The sequence below is a fragment of the Oncorhynchus mykiss genome, chromosome 14 (assembly GCF_057628025.1).
Source record: "Oncorhynchus mykiss isolate SJ-2025 chromosome 14, ASM5762802v1, whole genome shotgun sequence".
Taxonomy (NCBI): Eukaryota; Metazoa; Chordata; class Actinopteri; order Salmoniformes; family Salmonidae; genus Oncorhynchus; species Oncorhynchus mykiss.
The window spans coordinates 26,211,394-26,232,500 of record NC_143035.1 but is presented as its reverse complement, the minus strand read 5'-3'; the positions used below and the strand labels follow the sequence as shown (position 1 = coordinate 26,232,500).

Below are 21,107 nucleotides of genomic sequence, written 5' to 3'. Positions count from 1 at the left end.
ACTTATCGTCTTGCCTACACCTAGCAACCTGTTTTTAAATTATATGAGCAAATATATATTCAATTTTATTTGAAACAGCAAGCCAGACAACATTAAACGGGCCTATTTATGTAAAGTATATGAATATGGAGGGCAGAAATGATTAAATATTAAAGCATTAGATTTCTCACTAAAGGTGTCAGATTTAAATCCAAACTTGTTCTCTAGCAGTTTAGAAAGAATGTCTCACCCCATGTTCAAGAATGGCCTTTTTCCCTTTATTCAGATTACAACCTCTCACTATCGGTTATTTGAAAATGAAATAATCTCCAAAATATCACTATTTTTATAACAAGACAGAAAGTTGGTTGCAATTTCAGTTTAATCCACCAGAAAGACAGAACAAATAATACAACAAATATTGTGGTTAAACTCAAACATATTAATTGTTAAAAAATAAAGTATGTTTTACAAAGACTATACTTCTTTTAAACAATTAGTATGTTTGAGTTTAACCACAATATTTAGGACTGGTGGAATTATGTCACACACGAAGCTAACAAAATATTTCCCCAAAATTACAACAAACTAATTGCAGCTTTACCACAAAAATAGAAGAGGAAAGTGGAAGGGGAGAAAGTAAGAAACTTTTCTGTTGGCCCTGCATTAAAGACCAAAATTGGTTAAAGAAAATTGTGATAAATTAAAAGTATACCAGTTTAATTTAAGGACAGAAGAATTGACAGTTGTGCCATATAAATTTCAAAATAGTTGGGAATAGATTTTCAATGTACAGATTCCATGTACATGGTTTATGAACTGAAACTTTGAATTGTTCAATGTAAATTATTATACAAAATTCTTGCAACCAAAATAATGTTATACAGTGCATTCGGAAAGTATTCAGACCCCTTGACTATTTCCACATTTTGCTACGTTACAGCCTGATTCTAAAATTGATTGAAACATTTTTTTCCTAATCAATCTACACACAATGCCCCATAATGACAAAGCAAAAACTTTGCAGTTTTATGAACAGCCTTGAGTCTTCTTGGGTATGACGCTACAAGCTTGGCACACCTGGATTTGGGGAGTTTTTCCCATTCTTCTCTGCAGGTCCTCTCAAGCTCTGTCAGGTTGGATGGGGAGCTTTGCTGCCCAGCTATTTTCAGGTTTCTCCAGAGATGTTCGATCGGGTTCAAGTCTGAGCTCTGGCTGGGACACTCATGGACATTCAGAGACTTGTCCCGAAGCCACTCCTGCATTGTCTTGGCTGTGTGCTTAGGGTCGTTGTCCTGTTGGAAGGTGAGCTGTCGCCCCAGTCCAGCTCTCTGGAGCTGGTTTTCATCAAGGATCTCTCCATACTTTGCTCCGTTCATCTTTTCCTAGATCTGATTAGTCTCCCAGTCCCTGCCGCTGAATAACATCCCCACGGCATGATGCTTCCACCACCATGCTTCACCATAGGGGCGGTGCCATGTTTCCTCCAGACGTGACGCTTGGCATTCAGGCCAAGGATTTCAATCTTGGTTTCATCAGAACAGAGTATCTTTTGGCAAACTCCAAGAGGGCTGTCATGTGCCTTTTACTGAGGAGTCATCCTTCTGGAAGGTTCTCCCATCTCCACAGAGTAACTCTATGGAGTGACCATCGGGTTCTTGGTCACCTCCCTTCTCCCCCGATTTGTATTTTTTTTTACCTTTACTTAACTAGGCAAAAAGGTTAAGAACAAATTCTTATTTACAACGACAGCCTACCAAAAGGCAAAAGGCCTCCTGCGGGGACAGGGGCTGGGATTAAAAATGAAAAATAAAATATAAATATAGGACAAAACCTTCATCACGACAAGAAAGACAACACAACACTACATAAAGAGAGACCTAAGACAACAACATAGCAAGGCAGCAACACATGACAACACAACATGGTAGCAACACAACAACATGGTACCGTAGCAACACAAAAATAGTGGAAGCAAGGAACATGGTACAAACATTAATAGGCATAGTCAATTGGTCAGTTTTGCCAGTTGGCCAGCTCTAAGAAGATTCCTGGTTGTTCCAAACTTCTTCCATTTAAGAATGATGGAGACCACAGTGTTCTTGGGGACCTTCAATGCTGCAGAAATGTTTTGGTACCCTTCCCCAGATCTGTACCTCGTCACAATCCTGTCTCGGAGCTCTATGGATAATTTCTTCGACCTCATGGCTTGGTTTTTGCTCTGACATGCACTGTCAACGGTGGGACCTAAAATAGACAGGTATGTGCCTTTCCAAATCATGTCCAATCAATTGAATTTACCGCAGGTGGACTCCAGTCAAATTGTAGAAACATCTCAAGAATGATCAATGGAAACAGGATGCACCTGAGCTCCATTTCTAATTTGCTAAAATGTCTAAAAACCTGTTTTAGCAGAGTCATTATGGGGAATTGTGTGTAGATTGATGAGGATTTTATTTATTGAATCCATTTTAGAATAAGGCTGTAACGTAACAAAATGTGGAAAAAGTCAAGAGTTCTGCATACTTTCCGAGTGCACTGTATATACAAAAAAATATATGGGGCATTGGAAATTATGCAGGCAATTAGATTGATGGAATCTACAATCTAATATAAAAACCAATGCACACCTTCACACATGCACATTCACACACACACGAACACACATTCATATGTGGCCAGTACTGTAGACATATGAATCAAAAGGAAAGAGTATTAGCATTCCCATCTGCTTCTCTGTGCACAGAGGAGGGGAATGGGAGCATGGTTGACACTGTGACAGGAATTTGGACTGTGTGTGGTATGTGTTGCATGCATGTACAGTACATGTGTGTGTGCCTGTTTCTAAGTGAGAGAAAGGGTAATATTATTCTCCACACACACAGTGACATAGACCATTCTTTCCACAGTTCATCACGAAAAACAAACATACCAACTGACAACCTCTCCCTACATACTATCAGACAACCTCCCCCTACATACCAACTGACAGCCTCCCCCTACATACCATCAGACAACCTCTCCCTACATACCATCAGACCACCTCCCCTTACATACCATCAGAAAACCTCCCTCTACATATCATCAGACAACCTCCCCTACATACCATCAGACAACCTCTTCCTACATACCAACTGACAACCTCCCCTACATACCATCAGACGCCTCCCCTACATACAATCACACAACCTCCTCCTACATACTATCTGACAACCTCCCCTTACATACCATCAGACAGCCTCCCCCTACATACCATCAGACAGCCTGCCCCTATATACCATCAGACAACCTCCCGGCTACATACATACAGTACATGACCAAAACTATGTGGACACCTGCTCGTCAAACATGTCATTCAAAAATCATGGGCGTCAATGTGGAGTTGGTCCCCCCTTTGCTGCTACAGTATAACAGCATCCTCTCTTCTGGAAGGCTATCCACTAGATTTTGGAATATTGCTGTGGGGGCTGGCTTCCATTCAGCCACAAGAGCATTAGTGAGGTCATGCACTCATGTTGGGCGATTAGGCCTGGCTCGCAGTCGGTGTTCCAATTCATCTTAAAGGTGTTCGATCGGGGCTCTGTGCAGGCCAGTCAAGTTCTTCCACACTAAGCAAGGGGAACCACCTAGCAAGAGGTACTATGAAGACCAAGGAGCTCTCCAAACAGGTCAGGGACAAAGTTGTGGAGAAGTACAGACCAGGGTTGGGTTATAAAAAAATATCAGAAACTTTGAACATCCCACGGAGCACCATTAAATCCATTATTAAAAATTTGAAAGAATAGGGCACCACAACAAACCTACCAAGAGAGGGTCACCCACCAAAAGTCACTGACCATGCAAGGAGGACATTAATCAGGGAGGCAACAAAGAGACCAAAGATAACCCTGAAGGAGCTTTAAAGCTCCACTGTGGAGATTGGAGTATCTGTCCATAGGACCACTTTAAGTTGTACACTCCACAGAGCTGGGCTTCACAGAAGAAGGGCAAGAAAAAAATAATCAAACATGCTTGGTGTTCGCCAAAATGCATGTGGGAGTCTCCCCAAACATATGAGACTAAAGACTAAAATCAGATGAGACTAAAATTGAGCTTTTTGGCCATCAAGGAAAACACTATGTCTGGCGCAAACCCAACACTTCTCATCACCCTGAGAACACCATCCCCACAGTGAAGCATGGTGGTGGCAGCATCATGCAGTATTTATGCTGCAGTAATTGTGTGTCAAGGTGCTAGGGTCAGTCTGTTATATCTGGAGTATTTCTCCTGTCTTATCCAGTGTCCTGTGTGAATTTAAGTATGCTCTCTCTAATTCTCTTTCTTTCTTTCTTTCTTTCTTTCTTTCTTTCTTTCTTTCTTTCTTTCTTTCTATCTTTCTTTCTTTCTTTCTTTCTTTCTTTCTTTCTATCTTTCTTTCTTTCTTTCTTTCTCTCTCTCTCTCTCTCTCTCTCTCTCTCTCTCTCAGAGGACCTGAGCCCTAGGACCATGCCTCAAGACTATCTGGCCTGATGACTCCTTACTGTCCCCAGTCCACGTGGCCATGCTGCTGTTCCTGTTTCAACTGTTCTGCCTGCGGCTATGAAACCCTGACCTGTTCACCAGACGTGCTGTTTTCAACTCTCTAGAGACAGCAGGAGTGGTAGAGATACTCTGAATGATCGGCTATGAAAAGCCAACTGACATTTACTCCTGAGGTGCTGACCTGTTGCAGGTCAACAGAACATCTTGGCCATGTTCTGTTATCATCTCCACAGCCAGAAGAGGACTGGCCACCCCTCTTAGCCTGGTTCCTCTCTAGGTTTCTTCCTAGGTTCTGGCCTTTCTAGGGGAATTTTCTTAGCCTCCGTGTTTCTACAACTGCTTTGCTTGCTGTTTGGGGTTTTAGACTGGGTTTCTGTACAGCACTTTGAGATATCAGCTGATGTAAGAAGGGCTTTATAAATAAATTTGATTTGATTTGGGGATTTTTTTCATCGGCAGTGACTGGGAAACTGGGATGGAGGAATGATGGATGGCGCTAAATACAGGGAAATTCTTGAGGGAAACCTGTTTCTGTCTTGCTGAGATTTGAGACTGGGACATAGGTTCATCTTCCAGCAGGACAATGAACCGAAGCATACTGCTAAAACAACACTTGAGTGGTTTAAGGGGACCATTTAAATGTCTTGGAATGGCTTAGTCAAAGCCCAGAGCTCAATCCAATTGAGAATCTGTGGTATGATTTACAGATTCCTGTACACCAGTGGAACCATTCAACTTGAAGGAGCTGGAGCAGTTTGCCTTGAAGAATGGCAAAAATCCCAATGGCTAGATGTGCCAAGCTTATAGAGACATACCCCAAGAGACTTGCAGCTGTAATTGCTGCAAAAGGTGACTCCACAATGTATTGACTTTGGGGGGGAGGGGGATGAACAGTTATGCACGCTCAAGTTTTCTGTTTTTTTTTTCTCTTATTACTTGTTTGTTTCACAATAAAAAAATATTTAGCATCTTCAAAGTGGTAAGCATGTTGTGTAAATCAAATGATACAACCCCCCCAAAAAAATATTTTAATTCCAGGTTGAAAAATGCCAAGAGGGGTGAATACTTTTGCAAGCCACTGTGTAGTGCACCACCAGACAGGGAAACAAGAGCACTGTGACATGTGGTATTGTTCTCCAACCTGAACTATTTCTATCAAATAGTGGAAGTACAGCAGTCATGTTTTGACGTGGATAAGGGAAAATAGACAATGGTACAGACATCAGGATATGAACATATGTCATACAAACAGCACAAACAGAATAATTGTATATGCAGTACAGCACTAGATACCATAAGCTAACACTCAGTCCGCCTGGTTCAACCATGTATGAGTTCCATTTGTATGTAAGTCACTGTTTAATCGCTATTGCAATCATCTCCTGACCCGGGATCGGCTTAATTAAGCTACTTTTCACATACCTTCCATGGCAATTAATGCTGATTTGCATTGTTAATACAATGTCACCTTTCCCACCTCCTCCACAGCAAAATGTGAGAACCAAACTGTTGCCATGGTGACACAGCCATTAAACAGTGTACATCTGTTTCACCTGTTTGTTTAGTCTTCCAATATTGACTTGTTATATACAGAAGCTCATTTAAATGGAAACAATTTTGAAAGAGGATCATTCAATGGAGAGGTTTCTCTCTCTCTCTCTGAAACTTAAATTTGTTTGGGAAAAAAACGATTAATCGTAAAATAAGCTAATAGTCCACAAAATATAATTCTGCAGTGGAAAGACACAATTGCTAGTAAGATGGCTGTAATAAATCATGTAATATGTCAAACACTTTGAGAAATATTTGCACAAAGGATTTGAAAATATTAATATTCCTCTACTATTTATGTCATCCAATCTCATTAAAAGCCAATATAGAAAAACAAATTAATCATGAAACCAGCACATTCACTGTATGAGGAAATCATCCTTTTTTTTATGCATGAAACATCATAAGGATGGCTACTGAAACTCACATCTATAGCAAGAATAATCAATGGCTCTGAGAAAGCTAATTTTAACCGAAATGTCCATCCATCAGTCGAATAACCTTTGCTATGGTGAATGTGTCTGTTTTGTATTAAAAGCGCTGTTATTATCAGAATCATAGTAACACCATGAATTTCATGATTGACAGCAAATTCCATGGACGGGCTCTTTGATCTAACAAGACACCAATAGAGGCTTGACAAATGCAAAAACAAACCCTTGTTAACTGGGATAATATTGATTAAAATATCAGGTTGAATCTTTCAACTGCCTTGTAGAGGCTTGACAAACAAATGGTCCATAATGGTCCTTCTGGTTTTGAATGGCTTGGACACACTGAGAAATGAGCAGGGGGTCCTTCTCAGTGTGCTCATCAGGGGGATGTTATACTCTCCCTCGGCTCAGCAAGGGCTTGAAGCCAGACTACAAAGAGATCCCTTTCTCCATCTCTCTCCCTCTCTCCCTTTCTCTTTCCAACACTCTCTCCTTTCTTCTTCCCCTCCTGCTCTTTATTTGCGGCAGCCATCTCCGGTTGGTGGGATCAGTGAGGGACATAATGGGCTAATTAGGTGAATAAAACAGCACTCTGCCAATACAATGGAAATGTCAGACTCCGAGCGATAATTTGACTCCGAAGTGGAGGCGAAAGGGCGCTGGCGGATTTACTCAAGTGATGGGATGGACCTTTCCCTTTCCCCTTTATTTAAATGTCACTCAGGATTCAGGAACCATTAGAGGGGGTGAGGTGGCACCCGATTTGGGGTCAGGCTCTTCATATGATGGATGAAGGGTTGTAGATTCGACTGATAGTTGACTTCATAGAAGTAGTATTGGCATTTGAGTTTTGTTTCACTTAAAGGTGTGCCTATATCACTTTCTGACACGTTTAATGATTTGACCGATACAAAATGGAAGACAAACCTCATCTGCGTATTTGAAAACCAAATGTTTTCTTTCTTATTCAGTTGCAAAAAATTGACCAGGGCAGTCTCCATCTAAAAGCATCGTTGGACAGCTTTAAACAGCTTTGAGTCTATTGAACTACAGGACTTAATCAAATACATCAATCTATCAACCATGTGCAGAAGCTTTGGCAGTGAGGACCAATGACAGGTGACCAATCCCAGTCGATAACTACCAACAAGCTCAAACTCAGCTTCATTGAACAGAGGGGAAAACTACGTACCGGGTTTGAGGAGTTAGCGATGTAACTTTGGTCAACTCTGAGTTCAACTCGTGATAACCGGTCATAAGAAAGTGGATCAACATTTAGACGGGTACATTTCTATGGCAATCCTTCACAACGAACCTGCTCCGGGGAAGGCTAACTCCATTTATCCTGAATGAAGTGCCTGAGCAATGAGTTCAGGGACAATCAAATCATATACATTCTCTCTTGCAAAAATTGTGTCATCATCCCCTTTATTTGGGTGGCAGGTAGCCTAGTGGTTAGAGCATTGGGCCATTAACCAAAAGGTTGCTAGATTGAATCCCTGAGCTGACAAGGTAAAAATCTGTCGTTCAGCCTCTGAACAAGGCAGTTAACCAACTGTTTCTAGGCCGTCATTGTAAATAAACATTTGTTCTTAACTGACTTGCCTGGTTAAATAAATAAATAAAAATAATTTGAGGAAGACAACTTTTTTGTGTACATTTTGTTTACATTTTTTAAATCAAATCACATTTCACTTGTCACATGTTTTGTAAACAACAGGTGTAGACTAAAACTGAAATGCTTACTTACTGGTCTTCCCAACAGCGCAAAGAGAAAATAAAAACATTATAGAAAAAATTATAACATGAGAAATACACATACAATTAGTAACGATAACTTGACTATATACACTGGGTACCGAGTACGAGTCGATGTGCAATACCGAGTCGATGTGCAGTACGAGTCGATGTGCAGTACCGAGTCGATGTGCAATACCGAGTCGATGTGCAGTACGAGTCGATGTGCAATACCGAGTCGATGTGCAGTACGAGTCGATGTGCAGTACGAGTCGATGTGCAGTACGAGTCGATGTGCAGTACCGAGTCGATGTGCAGTACGAGTCGATGTGCAGTACGAGTCGATGTGCAATACCGAGTCGATGTGCAGTACGAGTCGATGTGCAGTACGAGTCGATGTGCAGTACCGAGTCGATGTGCAGTACGAGTCGATGTGCAGTACCGAGTCGATGTGCAGTACGAGTCGATGTGCAATACCGAGTCGATGTGCAGTACGAGTCGATGTGCAGTACGAGTCGATGTGCAGTACGAGTCGATGTGCAGTACGAGTCGATGTGCAGTACCGAGTCGATGTGCAGTACCGAGTCGATGTGCAGTACCGAGTCGATGTGCAGTACCGAGTCGATGTGCAGTACCGAGTCGATGTGCAGTACGAGTCGATGTGCAGTACCGAGTCGATGTGCAGAACGAGTCGATGTGCAGGGTTTCGAGGTAATTGAGGTAGAAACACTATATATATATATATATATATATATATATATATATATATATAAAAGTATGTGGACGCCCCTTCAAATGAGTGGATTCGGCAATTTCAGCCACAGCCATTGCTGACAGGTGTATAAAATCGAGCACACCGCCATGCAATCACCATAGACAAACATTGGCAGTAGAATGCTTATTGAAGAACTCAGTGACTTTTAGCGTGGCACCGTTAAAGGATGCCACCTTTCCAACAAATCAGTTAGTCAAATGTCTGCCCTGCTAGAGCTTCTAAGTGATGTAACTGTAAGTGCTGCAATTGTGAAGTGGAAATCTCTAGGAGCAACAATGGCTCAGCTGCAAAGTGGTAGGCCACACAAACAAACAGAACGGGACCGCCGAGTGCTGAAGTGCGTAGTGCGTAAAAATCATCTGTCCTCTGTTGCAACATTCATTACCAAGTTCCAAATTGCCTCTGGAAGCAACACCAGCACAATAACTGTTTATCAGCTTCATGAAATGGGTTTTCATGGCCGAGCAGCTGCACACAAGACTAAGATCACCATGCGCAATGCCAAGCATCGGCTGGAGTGGTGCAAAGCTCACCGCCATTGTTCTCTGGAGCAGTGGAAATGTGTTTTCTCGAGTGATGAATCACGCCTCATCTGGCAGTCTACCTGTTGCCCCAATGCATAGTGCCAACTGTAAAATTTGGTGGAGGAGGAATAATGGTCTGGTGCAGCAAAGGGGAGACCACCTCCATATTAATGCCCATGATTTTAGAATGAGATGTTGGACGAGCAGGTGTCCACATATTTTTGGTCATATGATGCAGGTAGGGGTAAGGTGAGTAAGCAACATGATAGATAATTAACAGTAGGAGTTTGGAGATAAAATATTTAGTCCAAAAAGGGTCATTACAGATAGTCCAAGTAGCTATTTGGTTAGCTATTTAGAAGTCTTATGGCTTGGGGGTAGAAGCTGTTCTGTTGGTTCCAGACTTGGTGCATCGGTACCCCTTGCCATGCGGTAGCCGAGAGAACCGTCTATTACTTTGGTGGCTGGAGTCTTTGACAATTTTTAGGGCCTTCCTCTGACACTGCCTGGTATAGAGGTCCTGGATGGCAGGGAGCTCCTCACCAGTAGTGTACTGGGCCATACACACTACCCTCTGTAGAACAAGCAGTTGCCATACCAAGCGGTGATGCAGCCAGTCAAGATGCTCTCAATGGTGCAGCTGTACAACTTTTTGAGCATCTGAAGGCCCATTCCAAATCTATTCATCCTCCTGATGGAAAAGGCGCTCTCGTGCCTTCTTCACAACTGTGTTGGTGTGTGTGCACCATGTTAATTTCTTAGTGATGTGGACAAAGAGGAACTTGATGTTCTCAACCTGCTCCACTACAGCCCCATAAATGGGGATGTGGGCGTGCTCGGCCCTTGGTTTCCTGTAGTCCACGATCAGATCCTTTGACTTACTGCCGTTGAGGGAGAGGTTATTGTCCGTGCAAGGCCACGCAGTCGTGGGTGAACAGGGAGTACAGGAGGGGACTAAGCACAGACCCCTGAGGGCCCCTGTGTTGAGGGTCAGTGTGGCGGATGTGTTGTTGCCTACCCTTACCACCAGGGGGCAGCCCATCAGGAAGTCCAGGATCCAGTTCAAGAGGGAGGTGTTCAGTCCCAGGGTCTAGAGCTCAGTGGTGAGGTTAAAATACCTATAACATGACACAGTTAGTAATGACAGCATTTGCTTTTCAAACTTTATTTGTGAAATTTGTGAAAGGCAAACTGACAGCAGCAACAAACCATAGACATGAACAAACCATAGACCATAGACAATCCATAAATGGCGGTTCCAATTCAAGGCAAGACTGGCAGCCATTGCTAGTGTACCCATGAGTTTATTAGTCAAACCATAGATATAGAATCCATAGATGGCAGTTCCCATTCAAGTCAGGACTGGCAGCCATTTCTAGTGTACCCATGAGTTTAAAAGTCAAATTGCCAGGTTAAGAGGTTCCAAAACCCTTTTATGGATTTTATGGCTAAGGCCAAAATGCCACAAGATATTCCACAGCTAGAAGGAGAGACAAAAGTGGGGAAAAATGTGATTGTGCATTGATAACCACACCAAAGCACACCAAAGACTGCATTAACGATAAGCAATGAAATAAAAACCTATTTAACACAATGGCCTGCTGAATTTTTTGATTTGGCATAAATTAAAATGTGGCACTGACTATCCCATGGATTGATATTTCAGCAATGTCTCAAAGAAGAGTTCGGTGTTTGACTAGCCATGTGAGACATGCACGCGTAGTTACAAGCCTGCTAGTATCCACCGTCGTAGTACGGATGAAGCCTGACCTGGAATGGGAAGCTAACTGAAGCTGGATAGCTTTCTAAAAGCCTGAGTAGATTAGCATGCTTTGTAGTATACCACTCAGGTGGTGTTAGTGACCGATCTCCCAGAGTCAGGACCATTAAACATAGATTGACTATTGGGGAGATGATACACACACTGATTGTGGTTAAATCAGTGCATGTTACACTGGGCAACACATTCACAAACACATTCTAAAAACCATCATCTCTGAACCTCAAATCCTAGTACAGGATAATGTTGTTTTGTTATCCATCCATGTGGTAGGAATATAGAATGGCATTGTAAGTGGCAGTACAGTAAATAGAAAATAATGGGGTGGAAATCATCCACATATCATCCCAACAGCATGTAATCATATGGTCTTTCTTTCCCTTACATAGATTGTCAGGAGGCAATAACAAATCTCCAAGGGTTAGATGCATCGAGCACAAACTGGTTTTGTTTGGAATATCAGATAAGGTGTTGCTCTTCCCCCCTCATCCACCTCTAACTACAAGTCCAGCTGTGAGGATCGATACCAGGAAGTGGATGGAGGTCAACGAGTTTCATTTCAACCCTCTGCTCAGTAGAAAGACAAACTGACTGAACATCTAACATCAAAAGAAGAGCTTGTGATTTAACATTAAAAAGATTCATATTCGATACCTGCCCTGGGTGTATTTTTGATAACATATTTAATTTACGTGAGACAAGTATTGCATGCTTGTTGAGTAACATTATGATTCCAATAAGACTATTTTAAGGGGTGATGTAATGAAAAACTTAACATTGTGATTCCAATAACTATTTTTAAAGGGGCAGTGTACTGAAAAACTGTCACGCCCTGGTCTTAGTATTTTGTGTTTTCTTTATTGTTTTCGTCAGGCCAGGGTGTGACATGGGTTATTTATTGTGGTGTGTTTTGTCTTGGGGTTTTTGTAGGTTATGGGATTGTGGTATAGTAGAGTTGCCTAGGTAAGTCTATGGTTGCCTAGAGTGGTTCTCAATCAGAGGCAGGTGTTTATCGTTGTCTCTGATTGAGAACCATATTTAGGCAGCCATATTCTTTGAGTGTTTCGTGGGTGATTGTTCCTGTCTCTGTGTTTGTTTGCACCAGATAAGGCTGTTTAGGTTTTTCACGTTACATTTATTGTTTTGTATTGTATCGTCATTATCTTTATTAAAGATGTATGAAGATAACCACGCTGCATTTTGGTCCGATCCCTGCTACACCTCCTCTTCAGAGGAAGAGGAAGAAAACCCTAACAGAATCACCCACCACAACAGGACCAAGCGGCGTGGTGACAGGCAGCGGCAGCAGGAGCAGCAAAATCCAGATTTCTGGACATGGGAGGAAATCTTAGATGGTAAAGGACCCTGGGCACAGCCAGGAGAATATCGCCGCACCAAAGAAGAGCTGGAGGCGGCGAAGGCGGAGAGGCGCTGCTATGAGGAGGCATCACGGAGACGCGGATGGAAGCCCGAGAGTCAGCCCCAAAAATGTATTGGGGGGGAGACACAGGGAGAGTGTGGCAGAGTCAGGAGTCAGACCTGAGCCAACTCCCCCTGTTTATTGTAAGGAGCCAAGGAGGAAACCAGAACCAGAGCCGGTGTTGGAGGTGAGCGAAGCAGAGACCGTGAAGGAGTTAATGGGGAAATTGGAGGAGAGACTTATGAGGGAGTTGCTGTGTTGGTGCATTAGGCACGGAATTCGCCCGACGGAGCGTGACGGGGATTTGATGGCACCTGGGTCAGCTCTCCATACTCGTCCTGGGGTGCGTGCTGGTCGGCTGGTGAAGATTGTGCCAGCCTCACTCACCAAGTCTCCTGTGCACCTCCATAGCCTTGCACGTCCTGTGCCAGCTCAGCGCTACAGTGCGCCTAGCAGTGCTAACCGTGGCGGGCGTGGTACTGGTCAGGCACCACGTTATGCGGTGGAACGCACGGTGTCCCCAGTACGCGTGCTTAGCCCGGTACGCTACATCTCAGCTCCTCACATCTGCCGGGCTAGGGTGAAGATCCAGCCAGGGCGGTTGGTGCCAGCCCTGCTCTCAAGATCTCCAGTGCGCCTGCACGGTCCGGTCTATCCAGTGCCACCTCCACACACCAGCCCTCCGGTGGCAGCTCCCCGCACCAGGCTTCCTGTGCATGTCCTCGGCCCAGTATCACCAGTTCCAGCACCACGCATCAGGCCTACAGTGCGCCTCGCCTGTCCAGCGCTACCAGAGCCTTCCTCCTCTCCAGCGCTGCCGGAGTCTCCCGCCTGTCCAGTGCTGCCAGAGCTTTTCTCCTCTCCAGCGCTGCCGGAGCAGCCAGAGCCGCCAGTCAGCATGGAGCAGCCAGAGACGCCAGCCAGCATGGAGCAGCCAGAGCCAACAGTCAGCATGGAGCAGCCAGAGCCGCCAGTCAGCATGGAGCAGCCAGAGCCGCCAGTCAGCATGGAGCAGCCAGAGCCGCCAGTCAGCATGGAGCAGCCAGAGCCGCCAGTCAGCATGGAGCAGCCAGAGCCGTCAGTCTGCATGGAGCAGCCAGAGCCGCCAGTTACGTTTATTGTTTTGTATTGTATCGTCATTATCTTTATTAAAGATGTATGAAGATAACCACGCTGCAGTTTGGTCCGATCCCTGCTACACCTCCTCTTCAGAGGAAGAGGAAGAAGAAAACCTTAACAAAAACATAACATTATGATTCCAAAAAGTATTTTTATTGGGGCGGTGTAATGAAAAACATGATCATATAAATGAACGCTCAAAATAGACAAAAATCCCAGACACAGAAAACCACACATTCAAATGTCCGATTTAGACGTTGATAAGCGAGTGAATCTCCGAGCTAGCAACTGGCTATTTATCAAGTTGGCTAAGTTAGTAAGTGATCAGGGTTAGGTATAAGGAAGTTAGTAAGTAATCAGGGTTAGGTATAAGGAAGTTAGTAAGTGATCAGGGTTAGGTGTAAGTTAGTAAGTGATCAGGGTTAGGTGTAAGTAAGTTAGTAAGTGATCAGGGTTAGGTATAAGTAAGTTAGTAAATTAGTAAATGTAAGTTAGTAAATGATCAGGGTTAGGTATAAGTAAGTTAGTAAATTAGTAAATGTAAGTTAGTAAATGATCAGGGTTAGGTATAAGTAAGTTAGTAAGTGATCAGGGTTAGGTGTAAGTAAGTTAGTAAGTGATCAGGGTTAGGTGTAAGTAAGTAGCCTTGTATATACAACACAGTGATTCATCCACAAGGGGCACCAAAAACAACAACGAATCAGGATTCGTACCACTGCCACAGGGGGATTGCGAGCCGAGGGCTCTGTCTAACAATCCGTCAGTGATTATGCTTGAGAGAACCGGCCGTTCTGAATGCACTCTGTAGTTATTGATTAGCTATAATGCCTCAGTAAAGCATTTATTAAACCTTCTAACATTGTATCTTGTTCACAAAGCCCCCCACCTCTCTCCTATAAGGTGCGCAATAAGAACGTCTAGAGGTTAAGCTAACGTGCCCAGCTCTGATTGTGTGAGTGTTGGTCAGTGTGTGTGTGTGTGTGTGTGTGTGTGTGTGTGTGTGTGTGTGTGAGAGGGTAACATCCAGAGAGTGGCGGGGGGGGATCAACAAACCCATCGTCTTCAGGACACATTCGTGACTTGAATGATGTAAATTAATATTCCACTTTTAAATGATAAAATGAAATTCAAATGAACAAATCCCCCTTGTCATTTTGCAAGACATAAACCTCAGTAACAGTTAAACATTTAATTTGAGGTATAGGCTATTTCATAAGTTACGTGTGTCATTTCTTGAAATCAGATATAAACAAATGCATGTGGTTTACAATTAGACCTGCCTCTCCATTATTTTGTATTACATTGTGCTTAGTGCAAACATATCATTATTTTGTATTAAATTGTGCAAACTCCAAACATATCATTATTTTGGATTGAATTGTGCTTAGTCCAAACATATCATTATTTTGTATTACATTGTGCTTAGTCCAAACATATCATTATTTCATATTAAATTGTGCAAACTCCAAACATATCGTGATGCGTGTCGGGATAGCCCTTCGCTCTGAAACCTAAAACGTTGGTGGCTAGGCCGAAGTGGCTATCGAGGGTCAAATTAGCAGCTACATCCTCAATAATTTTCACTCCCTCAGCTTTGGGACGGGCACGAATGGAGGGCAGAGGGTCGAGGGGAAGGGTGATTTGGGATTCAGACATAGTGTACGTGTGTGTTTCCGTGTGTCCATGTGCATGCTTGCTTGAAGGAGAGAGAGAGAGAGAGAGAGAAGGAGGGAGGGAGGGAGTGAGGGAGGGAGGGAGGGAGGGAGGGAGGGAGGGAGGGAGGGAGGGAGGGAGGGAGGGAGGGAGGGAGGGAGGGAGGGAGGGAGGGAGGGAGGGAGGGGTTAGAATGTGTGTATGTCATTACCACAATGAATAATTCATCCCCTTGTTTGACTTAATAACTCTGGAGTATCTGGGGATCAGGTTGGATGGTTGTTTGTTCTGTGATAAGCTGATGAAGCCTGTTATCTTAGCGGCCAGTGCTAAATTAGCCTGTTTTCTCCACTGATTCGAATCTCCTACACGGGCGCTTCTTCCGCCCCATACCAAAAAGGAGGTTACCAGGAATACTGTGTCAGTGGCAGCATATTATGCAACATGCGTTGTGACCGAAATGGTCTTGTATATGAAGAGAGAAAGGGGTATGCTTTGAGTTTGATGTCGCTGCTTTGAACGAAACCCAGGAAAAACTGTGCAACCCACAGAGCTTGCTCGGAAACGTTGGAGCGTGTGTCTGTTTGCGGTCCAATCTTTTAAAGTAAGTCTAGAGGTCTACACCTCATTAGTGCAGTCCCATCCTGCAGGATGTGGCTTTCTCCACATGCATGACTCCAGCGCTGTCAGAACACTTAAGCCTGCCGCGCTTCGAAATGGACAAATGTTCACCTTAGTGCTGGGAAAAGCAGCCCAATCCGTTCTCTGTGCCGTGTCACTGCAATGCCATTTCTAGTGAATGTTAAACACACGCCGTCGCGTCGTCTCTCCGTACACTCTTAGGGGAAAGAAGATGCTAGAACTTGAAAGGTTTCTTTGGCTGTGAACGGACCTTCCTAGGTAGTTTAGAGTTCTGATAAAATGACTTTCAGAATGAAATACTCTCGCCGTGCCTCTCAATGATCGCCTCTTATGATGGAGACTCATGATGGAGACTCATGATGGAGACTCATGATAGATACCTATGATGGAGACTCATGATGGATACTTATGATGGAGACTCATGATGGATACTTATGATGGAGACTCATGATGGAGACTCATGATGGAGACTTATGATGGAGACTCATGATGGAGACTCATGATGGAGACTCATGATGGAGACTCATGATAGATACCTATGATGGAGACTCATGATGGAGACTTATGATGGAGACTCATGATGGAGACTCATGATAGATACCTATGATGGAGACTCATGATGGATACTTATGATGGAGACTCATGATGGACACTCATGATGGATACTTATGATGCAGACTCATGATGGAGACTCATGATGGAGACTCATGATGGAGACTCATGATGGAGACTCACGATAGATACCTATGATGGAGACTCATGATGGATACTTATGATGGAAACTCATGATGGAGACTCATGATGGAGACTCATGATGGAGACTCATGATAGATACCTATGATGGAGACTCATGATGGATTCTTATGATGGAGACTCATGATGGAGACTCATGATGGAGACTTATGATGGAGACTCATGATGGAGACTCATGATGGAGACTCACGATAGATACCTATGATGGAGACTCATGATGGATACTTATGATGGAAACTCATGATAGAGACTCATGATGGAGACTCATGATGGAGACTCATGATATATACCTATGATGGAGACTCATGATGGATTCTTATGATGGAGACTCATGATGGAGACTCATGATGGAGACTCATGATGGAGACTCATGATGGAGACTCAAGATGGATACTTATGATGGATACTCATGATGGAGACTCATGATGGAGACTCATGATGGAGACTCATGATGGAGACTCATGATGGATACTTATGATGGAGACTCATGATAGATACCTATGATGGAGACTCATGATGGATACTTATGATGGAGACTCATGATGGAGACTCATGATGGAGACTCATGGTGGATACTTATGATGGAGACTCATGATGGAGACTCATGATGGAGACTCATGATGGAGACTCATGATGGAGACTCATGATGGAGACTCATGATGGAGACTCATGCCATTACACCTTCTTAATCACCTTATTGATCCATTTGCGGTGGATTTCCTTTCTACTTAATTTCCAGTTAAGCTGCACAGTACTAGAGAGTTGAACATTTTATTAAACTTAGAACACAATCAGGACTAGAGCCCATAGGGGAACAGATGAGGTTGTGGGGGAGAGGTTTTTCCAGTGGCCTTCTCTTGTGTGGGGTTAATTGAAGTCTGTAATGCTTGGAAATGAACTCTACAAGGTGTCAGAGGATGTCTGAAACTTCTCTCTGACCGAGCTTCAACAAATGTTTTTTTACTTAGCAAATGCCTCTTTTTTATGAGAGGAGATTAAGGCAAACTTTTAAAATATATATATTTTTTAAAAGCACCAGGAACTAATGAATAAAGTACTATTTATATGGTCCTCTTTCATGAATTGGGATTGTATTGCTTGCTTGACTTCTTGTCATATTGGAAGGCATACCTATCTTGCCCCCACTTTGATTTACCTTTAAAGGTCAATTTACAAACTGTTAGACACAAGAATGACACCTCTATGGGCATACATGGGACTGTGTGTATGTTTTGGTAGTGCTAAAATAAAAGTATTGTATTAATAATAGCCTACATTTATTTACATGCGATTTAATTATCACTGAAAAATATTTTCATTTCTATGAAATAGGATTGATAATTGTAGGCTCCAATGATTTTGAGTCTCAATCGAGGTAATTCCACTGGTAGTTTTGAGTTTTTACTTGCTATGACTCGTTACACCTGAACTGTCAGATTTTCATACATCATTCCCATTTGGTCCTGCAGGTGGCGCGCGCTACAAGAACAACTAACTCCTGCTGCGCTCTGTTTTCGACCCCAGCTCATCTTAAATCAGCGTGTTACGCACCAACCTGATACCTGTATACTCTGTGAATTAAAACAGTCTTCACATTTTGGAAGTGAGAGAGGTACGATCAAATAAGCAAAAGGATATAGCCCAAGCACGTAGGCTATGTTCTTGCTTGGATCTAGTTGACATGACTATTGCCTATAATGTTGTTGAGGACGATTTTTCAAAAATATTCCAAAACTTGACGGTATAAAAGGAAGTCACGAAGTGTATGCTATTTGTATTTTAGAATGTACAAAAGCATTACGATAATTTCACCTTTAAAACGTTATTGTTCCACTGCCTTAAACGAATGATAGAAACAGTGTCAATGCTGGAATATGTGTTCCCCACATAACATAACCTATCTGTCAAAAGAGTTCATCATGGCCCGAGATGAAGGCGGAATATCCAGAATGATAGAACCAATGAGCGGATCAATGAGCGGATCAATATCTCTCTCTCTCTCTCTATATATATATATATATATATATATATATATATATATATATATATATGTATATATATAGTGTATTATTAGTATCTCTCTATGTATATATACATATATATATCAAACAGTGAGTGAGAGATTTCTAAAAATGTAGGCTTATGTGAGAAAAATAATGTTAGGAAATCTACATAAATGGAACTTGCTTCGCTCCACCGTTTTTGCTGTTTGTGTATGTATGTGTGTGTGTGTGTGAGAGAGAGAGAGAGAGAGAGAGAGGGAGAGAGAGAGAGAGGGAGAGAGAGAGAGAGAGAGAGAGAGAGAGAGAAAGAGAGAGAGAGAGAGAGAGAGAGCGAGCGAGAGAGAGAGAGAGAGAGAGCGAGAGAGAAAGAAAGAAAGAGAGAGAGAGAGAGAGCAATCATTTTGAAATCACTTCACTCTCACACACACAACGTGCAGTCGCGCGGTGAGCGGTGGAGCGAACGATCCCGAGGCAGCCCATAGTTGTGTAGCTGTACAGAGGGTGACTGACAGAGGACCAAAACGCTGGCAACTAATGGACATATAGTATATTGTTTTTGTTTTTTTTACTCTGGAACCCTCTGCTACGGGAACATATTGAGGATTAGTTTAGCAGCTGGTGAGAATGTTCCAAACTAAGCACAGGATGCTGCTATAAAACTGGTCCGGAGACGTACTATATATGGTTGTTTCCGTATCCGAGGAGGGGACAACAATCTGATGTGCTGCGCTTCTGGTCACCAAGTTGTTTTCTGCCGGCAATTAACGCACTCGATTTGATATCAGGGGGACCGTCATTGGATTTGAAGGAATAGGCTAACCGTCGTCGGCTGATCAAGTGGATTGTTTGTCAGTTGTTGGGTTTTTTTTATCACGGGGAGTGCGTTGTTCATGTATTGTGGATTCCTACTTGTGGGGAGATATTGAGGGCTGAAGTGGCTTCGTTCAGGAGAGGAGAGGGATCGAAGCTTCTAGCCCGGCTGAAGCGCTCAGAACTGGGATAGGCTACTGAGGAGTTCTCCTCCATCCAAGGTAGGCTATGAACTTCACTGTCACGACTCAGCGCTCATATGATGGCTTTATTGACCGTAAACACGCACATATTATGATTCACATACGAGTGGAGCCAACAAAATAGCCTCGAATCTTACATATTATAATTTCCTGATTTTGATAGTTCAATATCGTGTCCGTCACCTGCCTTTCATAACCTACCAGTCCCTTGGGTAGGCTATGCGATCCATTACGCTCAATACATTATTACATCATATGCAGGTCCGATATTGTGTATTTTCCATTTCATTGGGAAATGTAGCATTATAATGCCGACTGGGGGATAGGTAGAACTAAATGCTGCACAAACGTATGGGGATTTCGGTCCGTTTCATTCCGAGGTTGAACACTTGTTGTTTGCTTTCCGACCGTGGACTTGTGTGTCGGTGGTTGATATTCACCGCATGATCTTTCCACTGATGACTACCGATGTTAGATGTTTTTCCTTACACTAGCCTACTGGTGTTGATTTCTCTATGAGCGACGGTGCGCTTACCCCGTCCACCCTCAAAATGTCCATTCCATATACGCCATAAATTAGCTAAAGCTCCCAATGAAATATCTCTCTCTGGGTTCACGAAAACCGATTTTTATAAGGACTTCCAGTGAGGAATATTTGAATCAAATATTTATTATTTTCCTAATTATGTCTTTTTTTGTGTGTATACTTCAGCCCAACCGAGACAAATAAGCATATGAGTTGAATGTAATAGGCTAATAGTAAGGTCATAAATAGCCTAATCAATAGGCTATTACCATTACAATATATCAGGACAGAATACCCAGCAATAGGCCTATAGGCTAAAGTAGATTGATTGTAAATTCGCCACGAATTGCCGAATAAGTAAGTTTATTTTTAAATAGTCACCTAATGTAATTTATAAATCAGTCATATGGGTAGCCAATACGCCCTTCCAATACAGCCCCCTATTAGACGCGCTTGTATCACCTGTAGCTGAGTCTTTGCAAATGCCTTACTGTACAGTACCTTTTCAATTAATATTCCCTCTTATTTTAGCCTAGGAGTTTTTATCGACGGCCAATATGTTATAGTTATAACTAAATGGCAATATCTGAACTATATCAGCTATTTTTAAAAGTAGGATCAATGATGGACAGCTCTCTGAAGCGGCAGCCGTAGCCTTTTCATGACAGCCTCACTTG

The 21,107-nt window shown here is 42.9% G+C and overlaps 1 protein-coding gene and 1 long non-coding RNA gene across 3 annotated transcripts in view; one reads left to right on the top strand and one right to left on the bottom strand.

Annotated features, from left to right (window-relative positions):
• LOC149978334 (uncharacterized) overlaps positions 1-21,107 on the bottom strand; it is a 1,052,250-nt gene that overhangs the window by 603,156 nt on the left and 427,987 nt on the right. The window lies entirely within an intron of this gene.
• LOC110489032 (protocadherin-1) overlaps positions 19,184-21,107 on the top strand; it is a 388,535-nt gene continuing 386,611 nt past the window's right edge. For both annotated transcript variants that reach the window (XM_036943184.2, XM_090198637.1), the window contains exon 1: positions 19,184-19,922. The gene's annotated coding sequence lies outside the window, so the exon portion shown is untranslated. The remainder of the gene's footprint in view (positions 19,923-21,107) is intronic.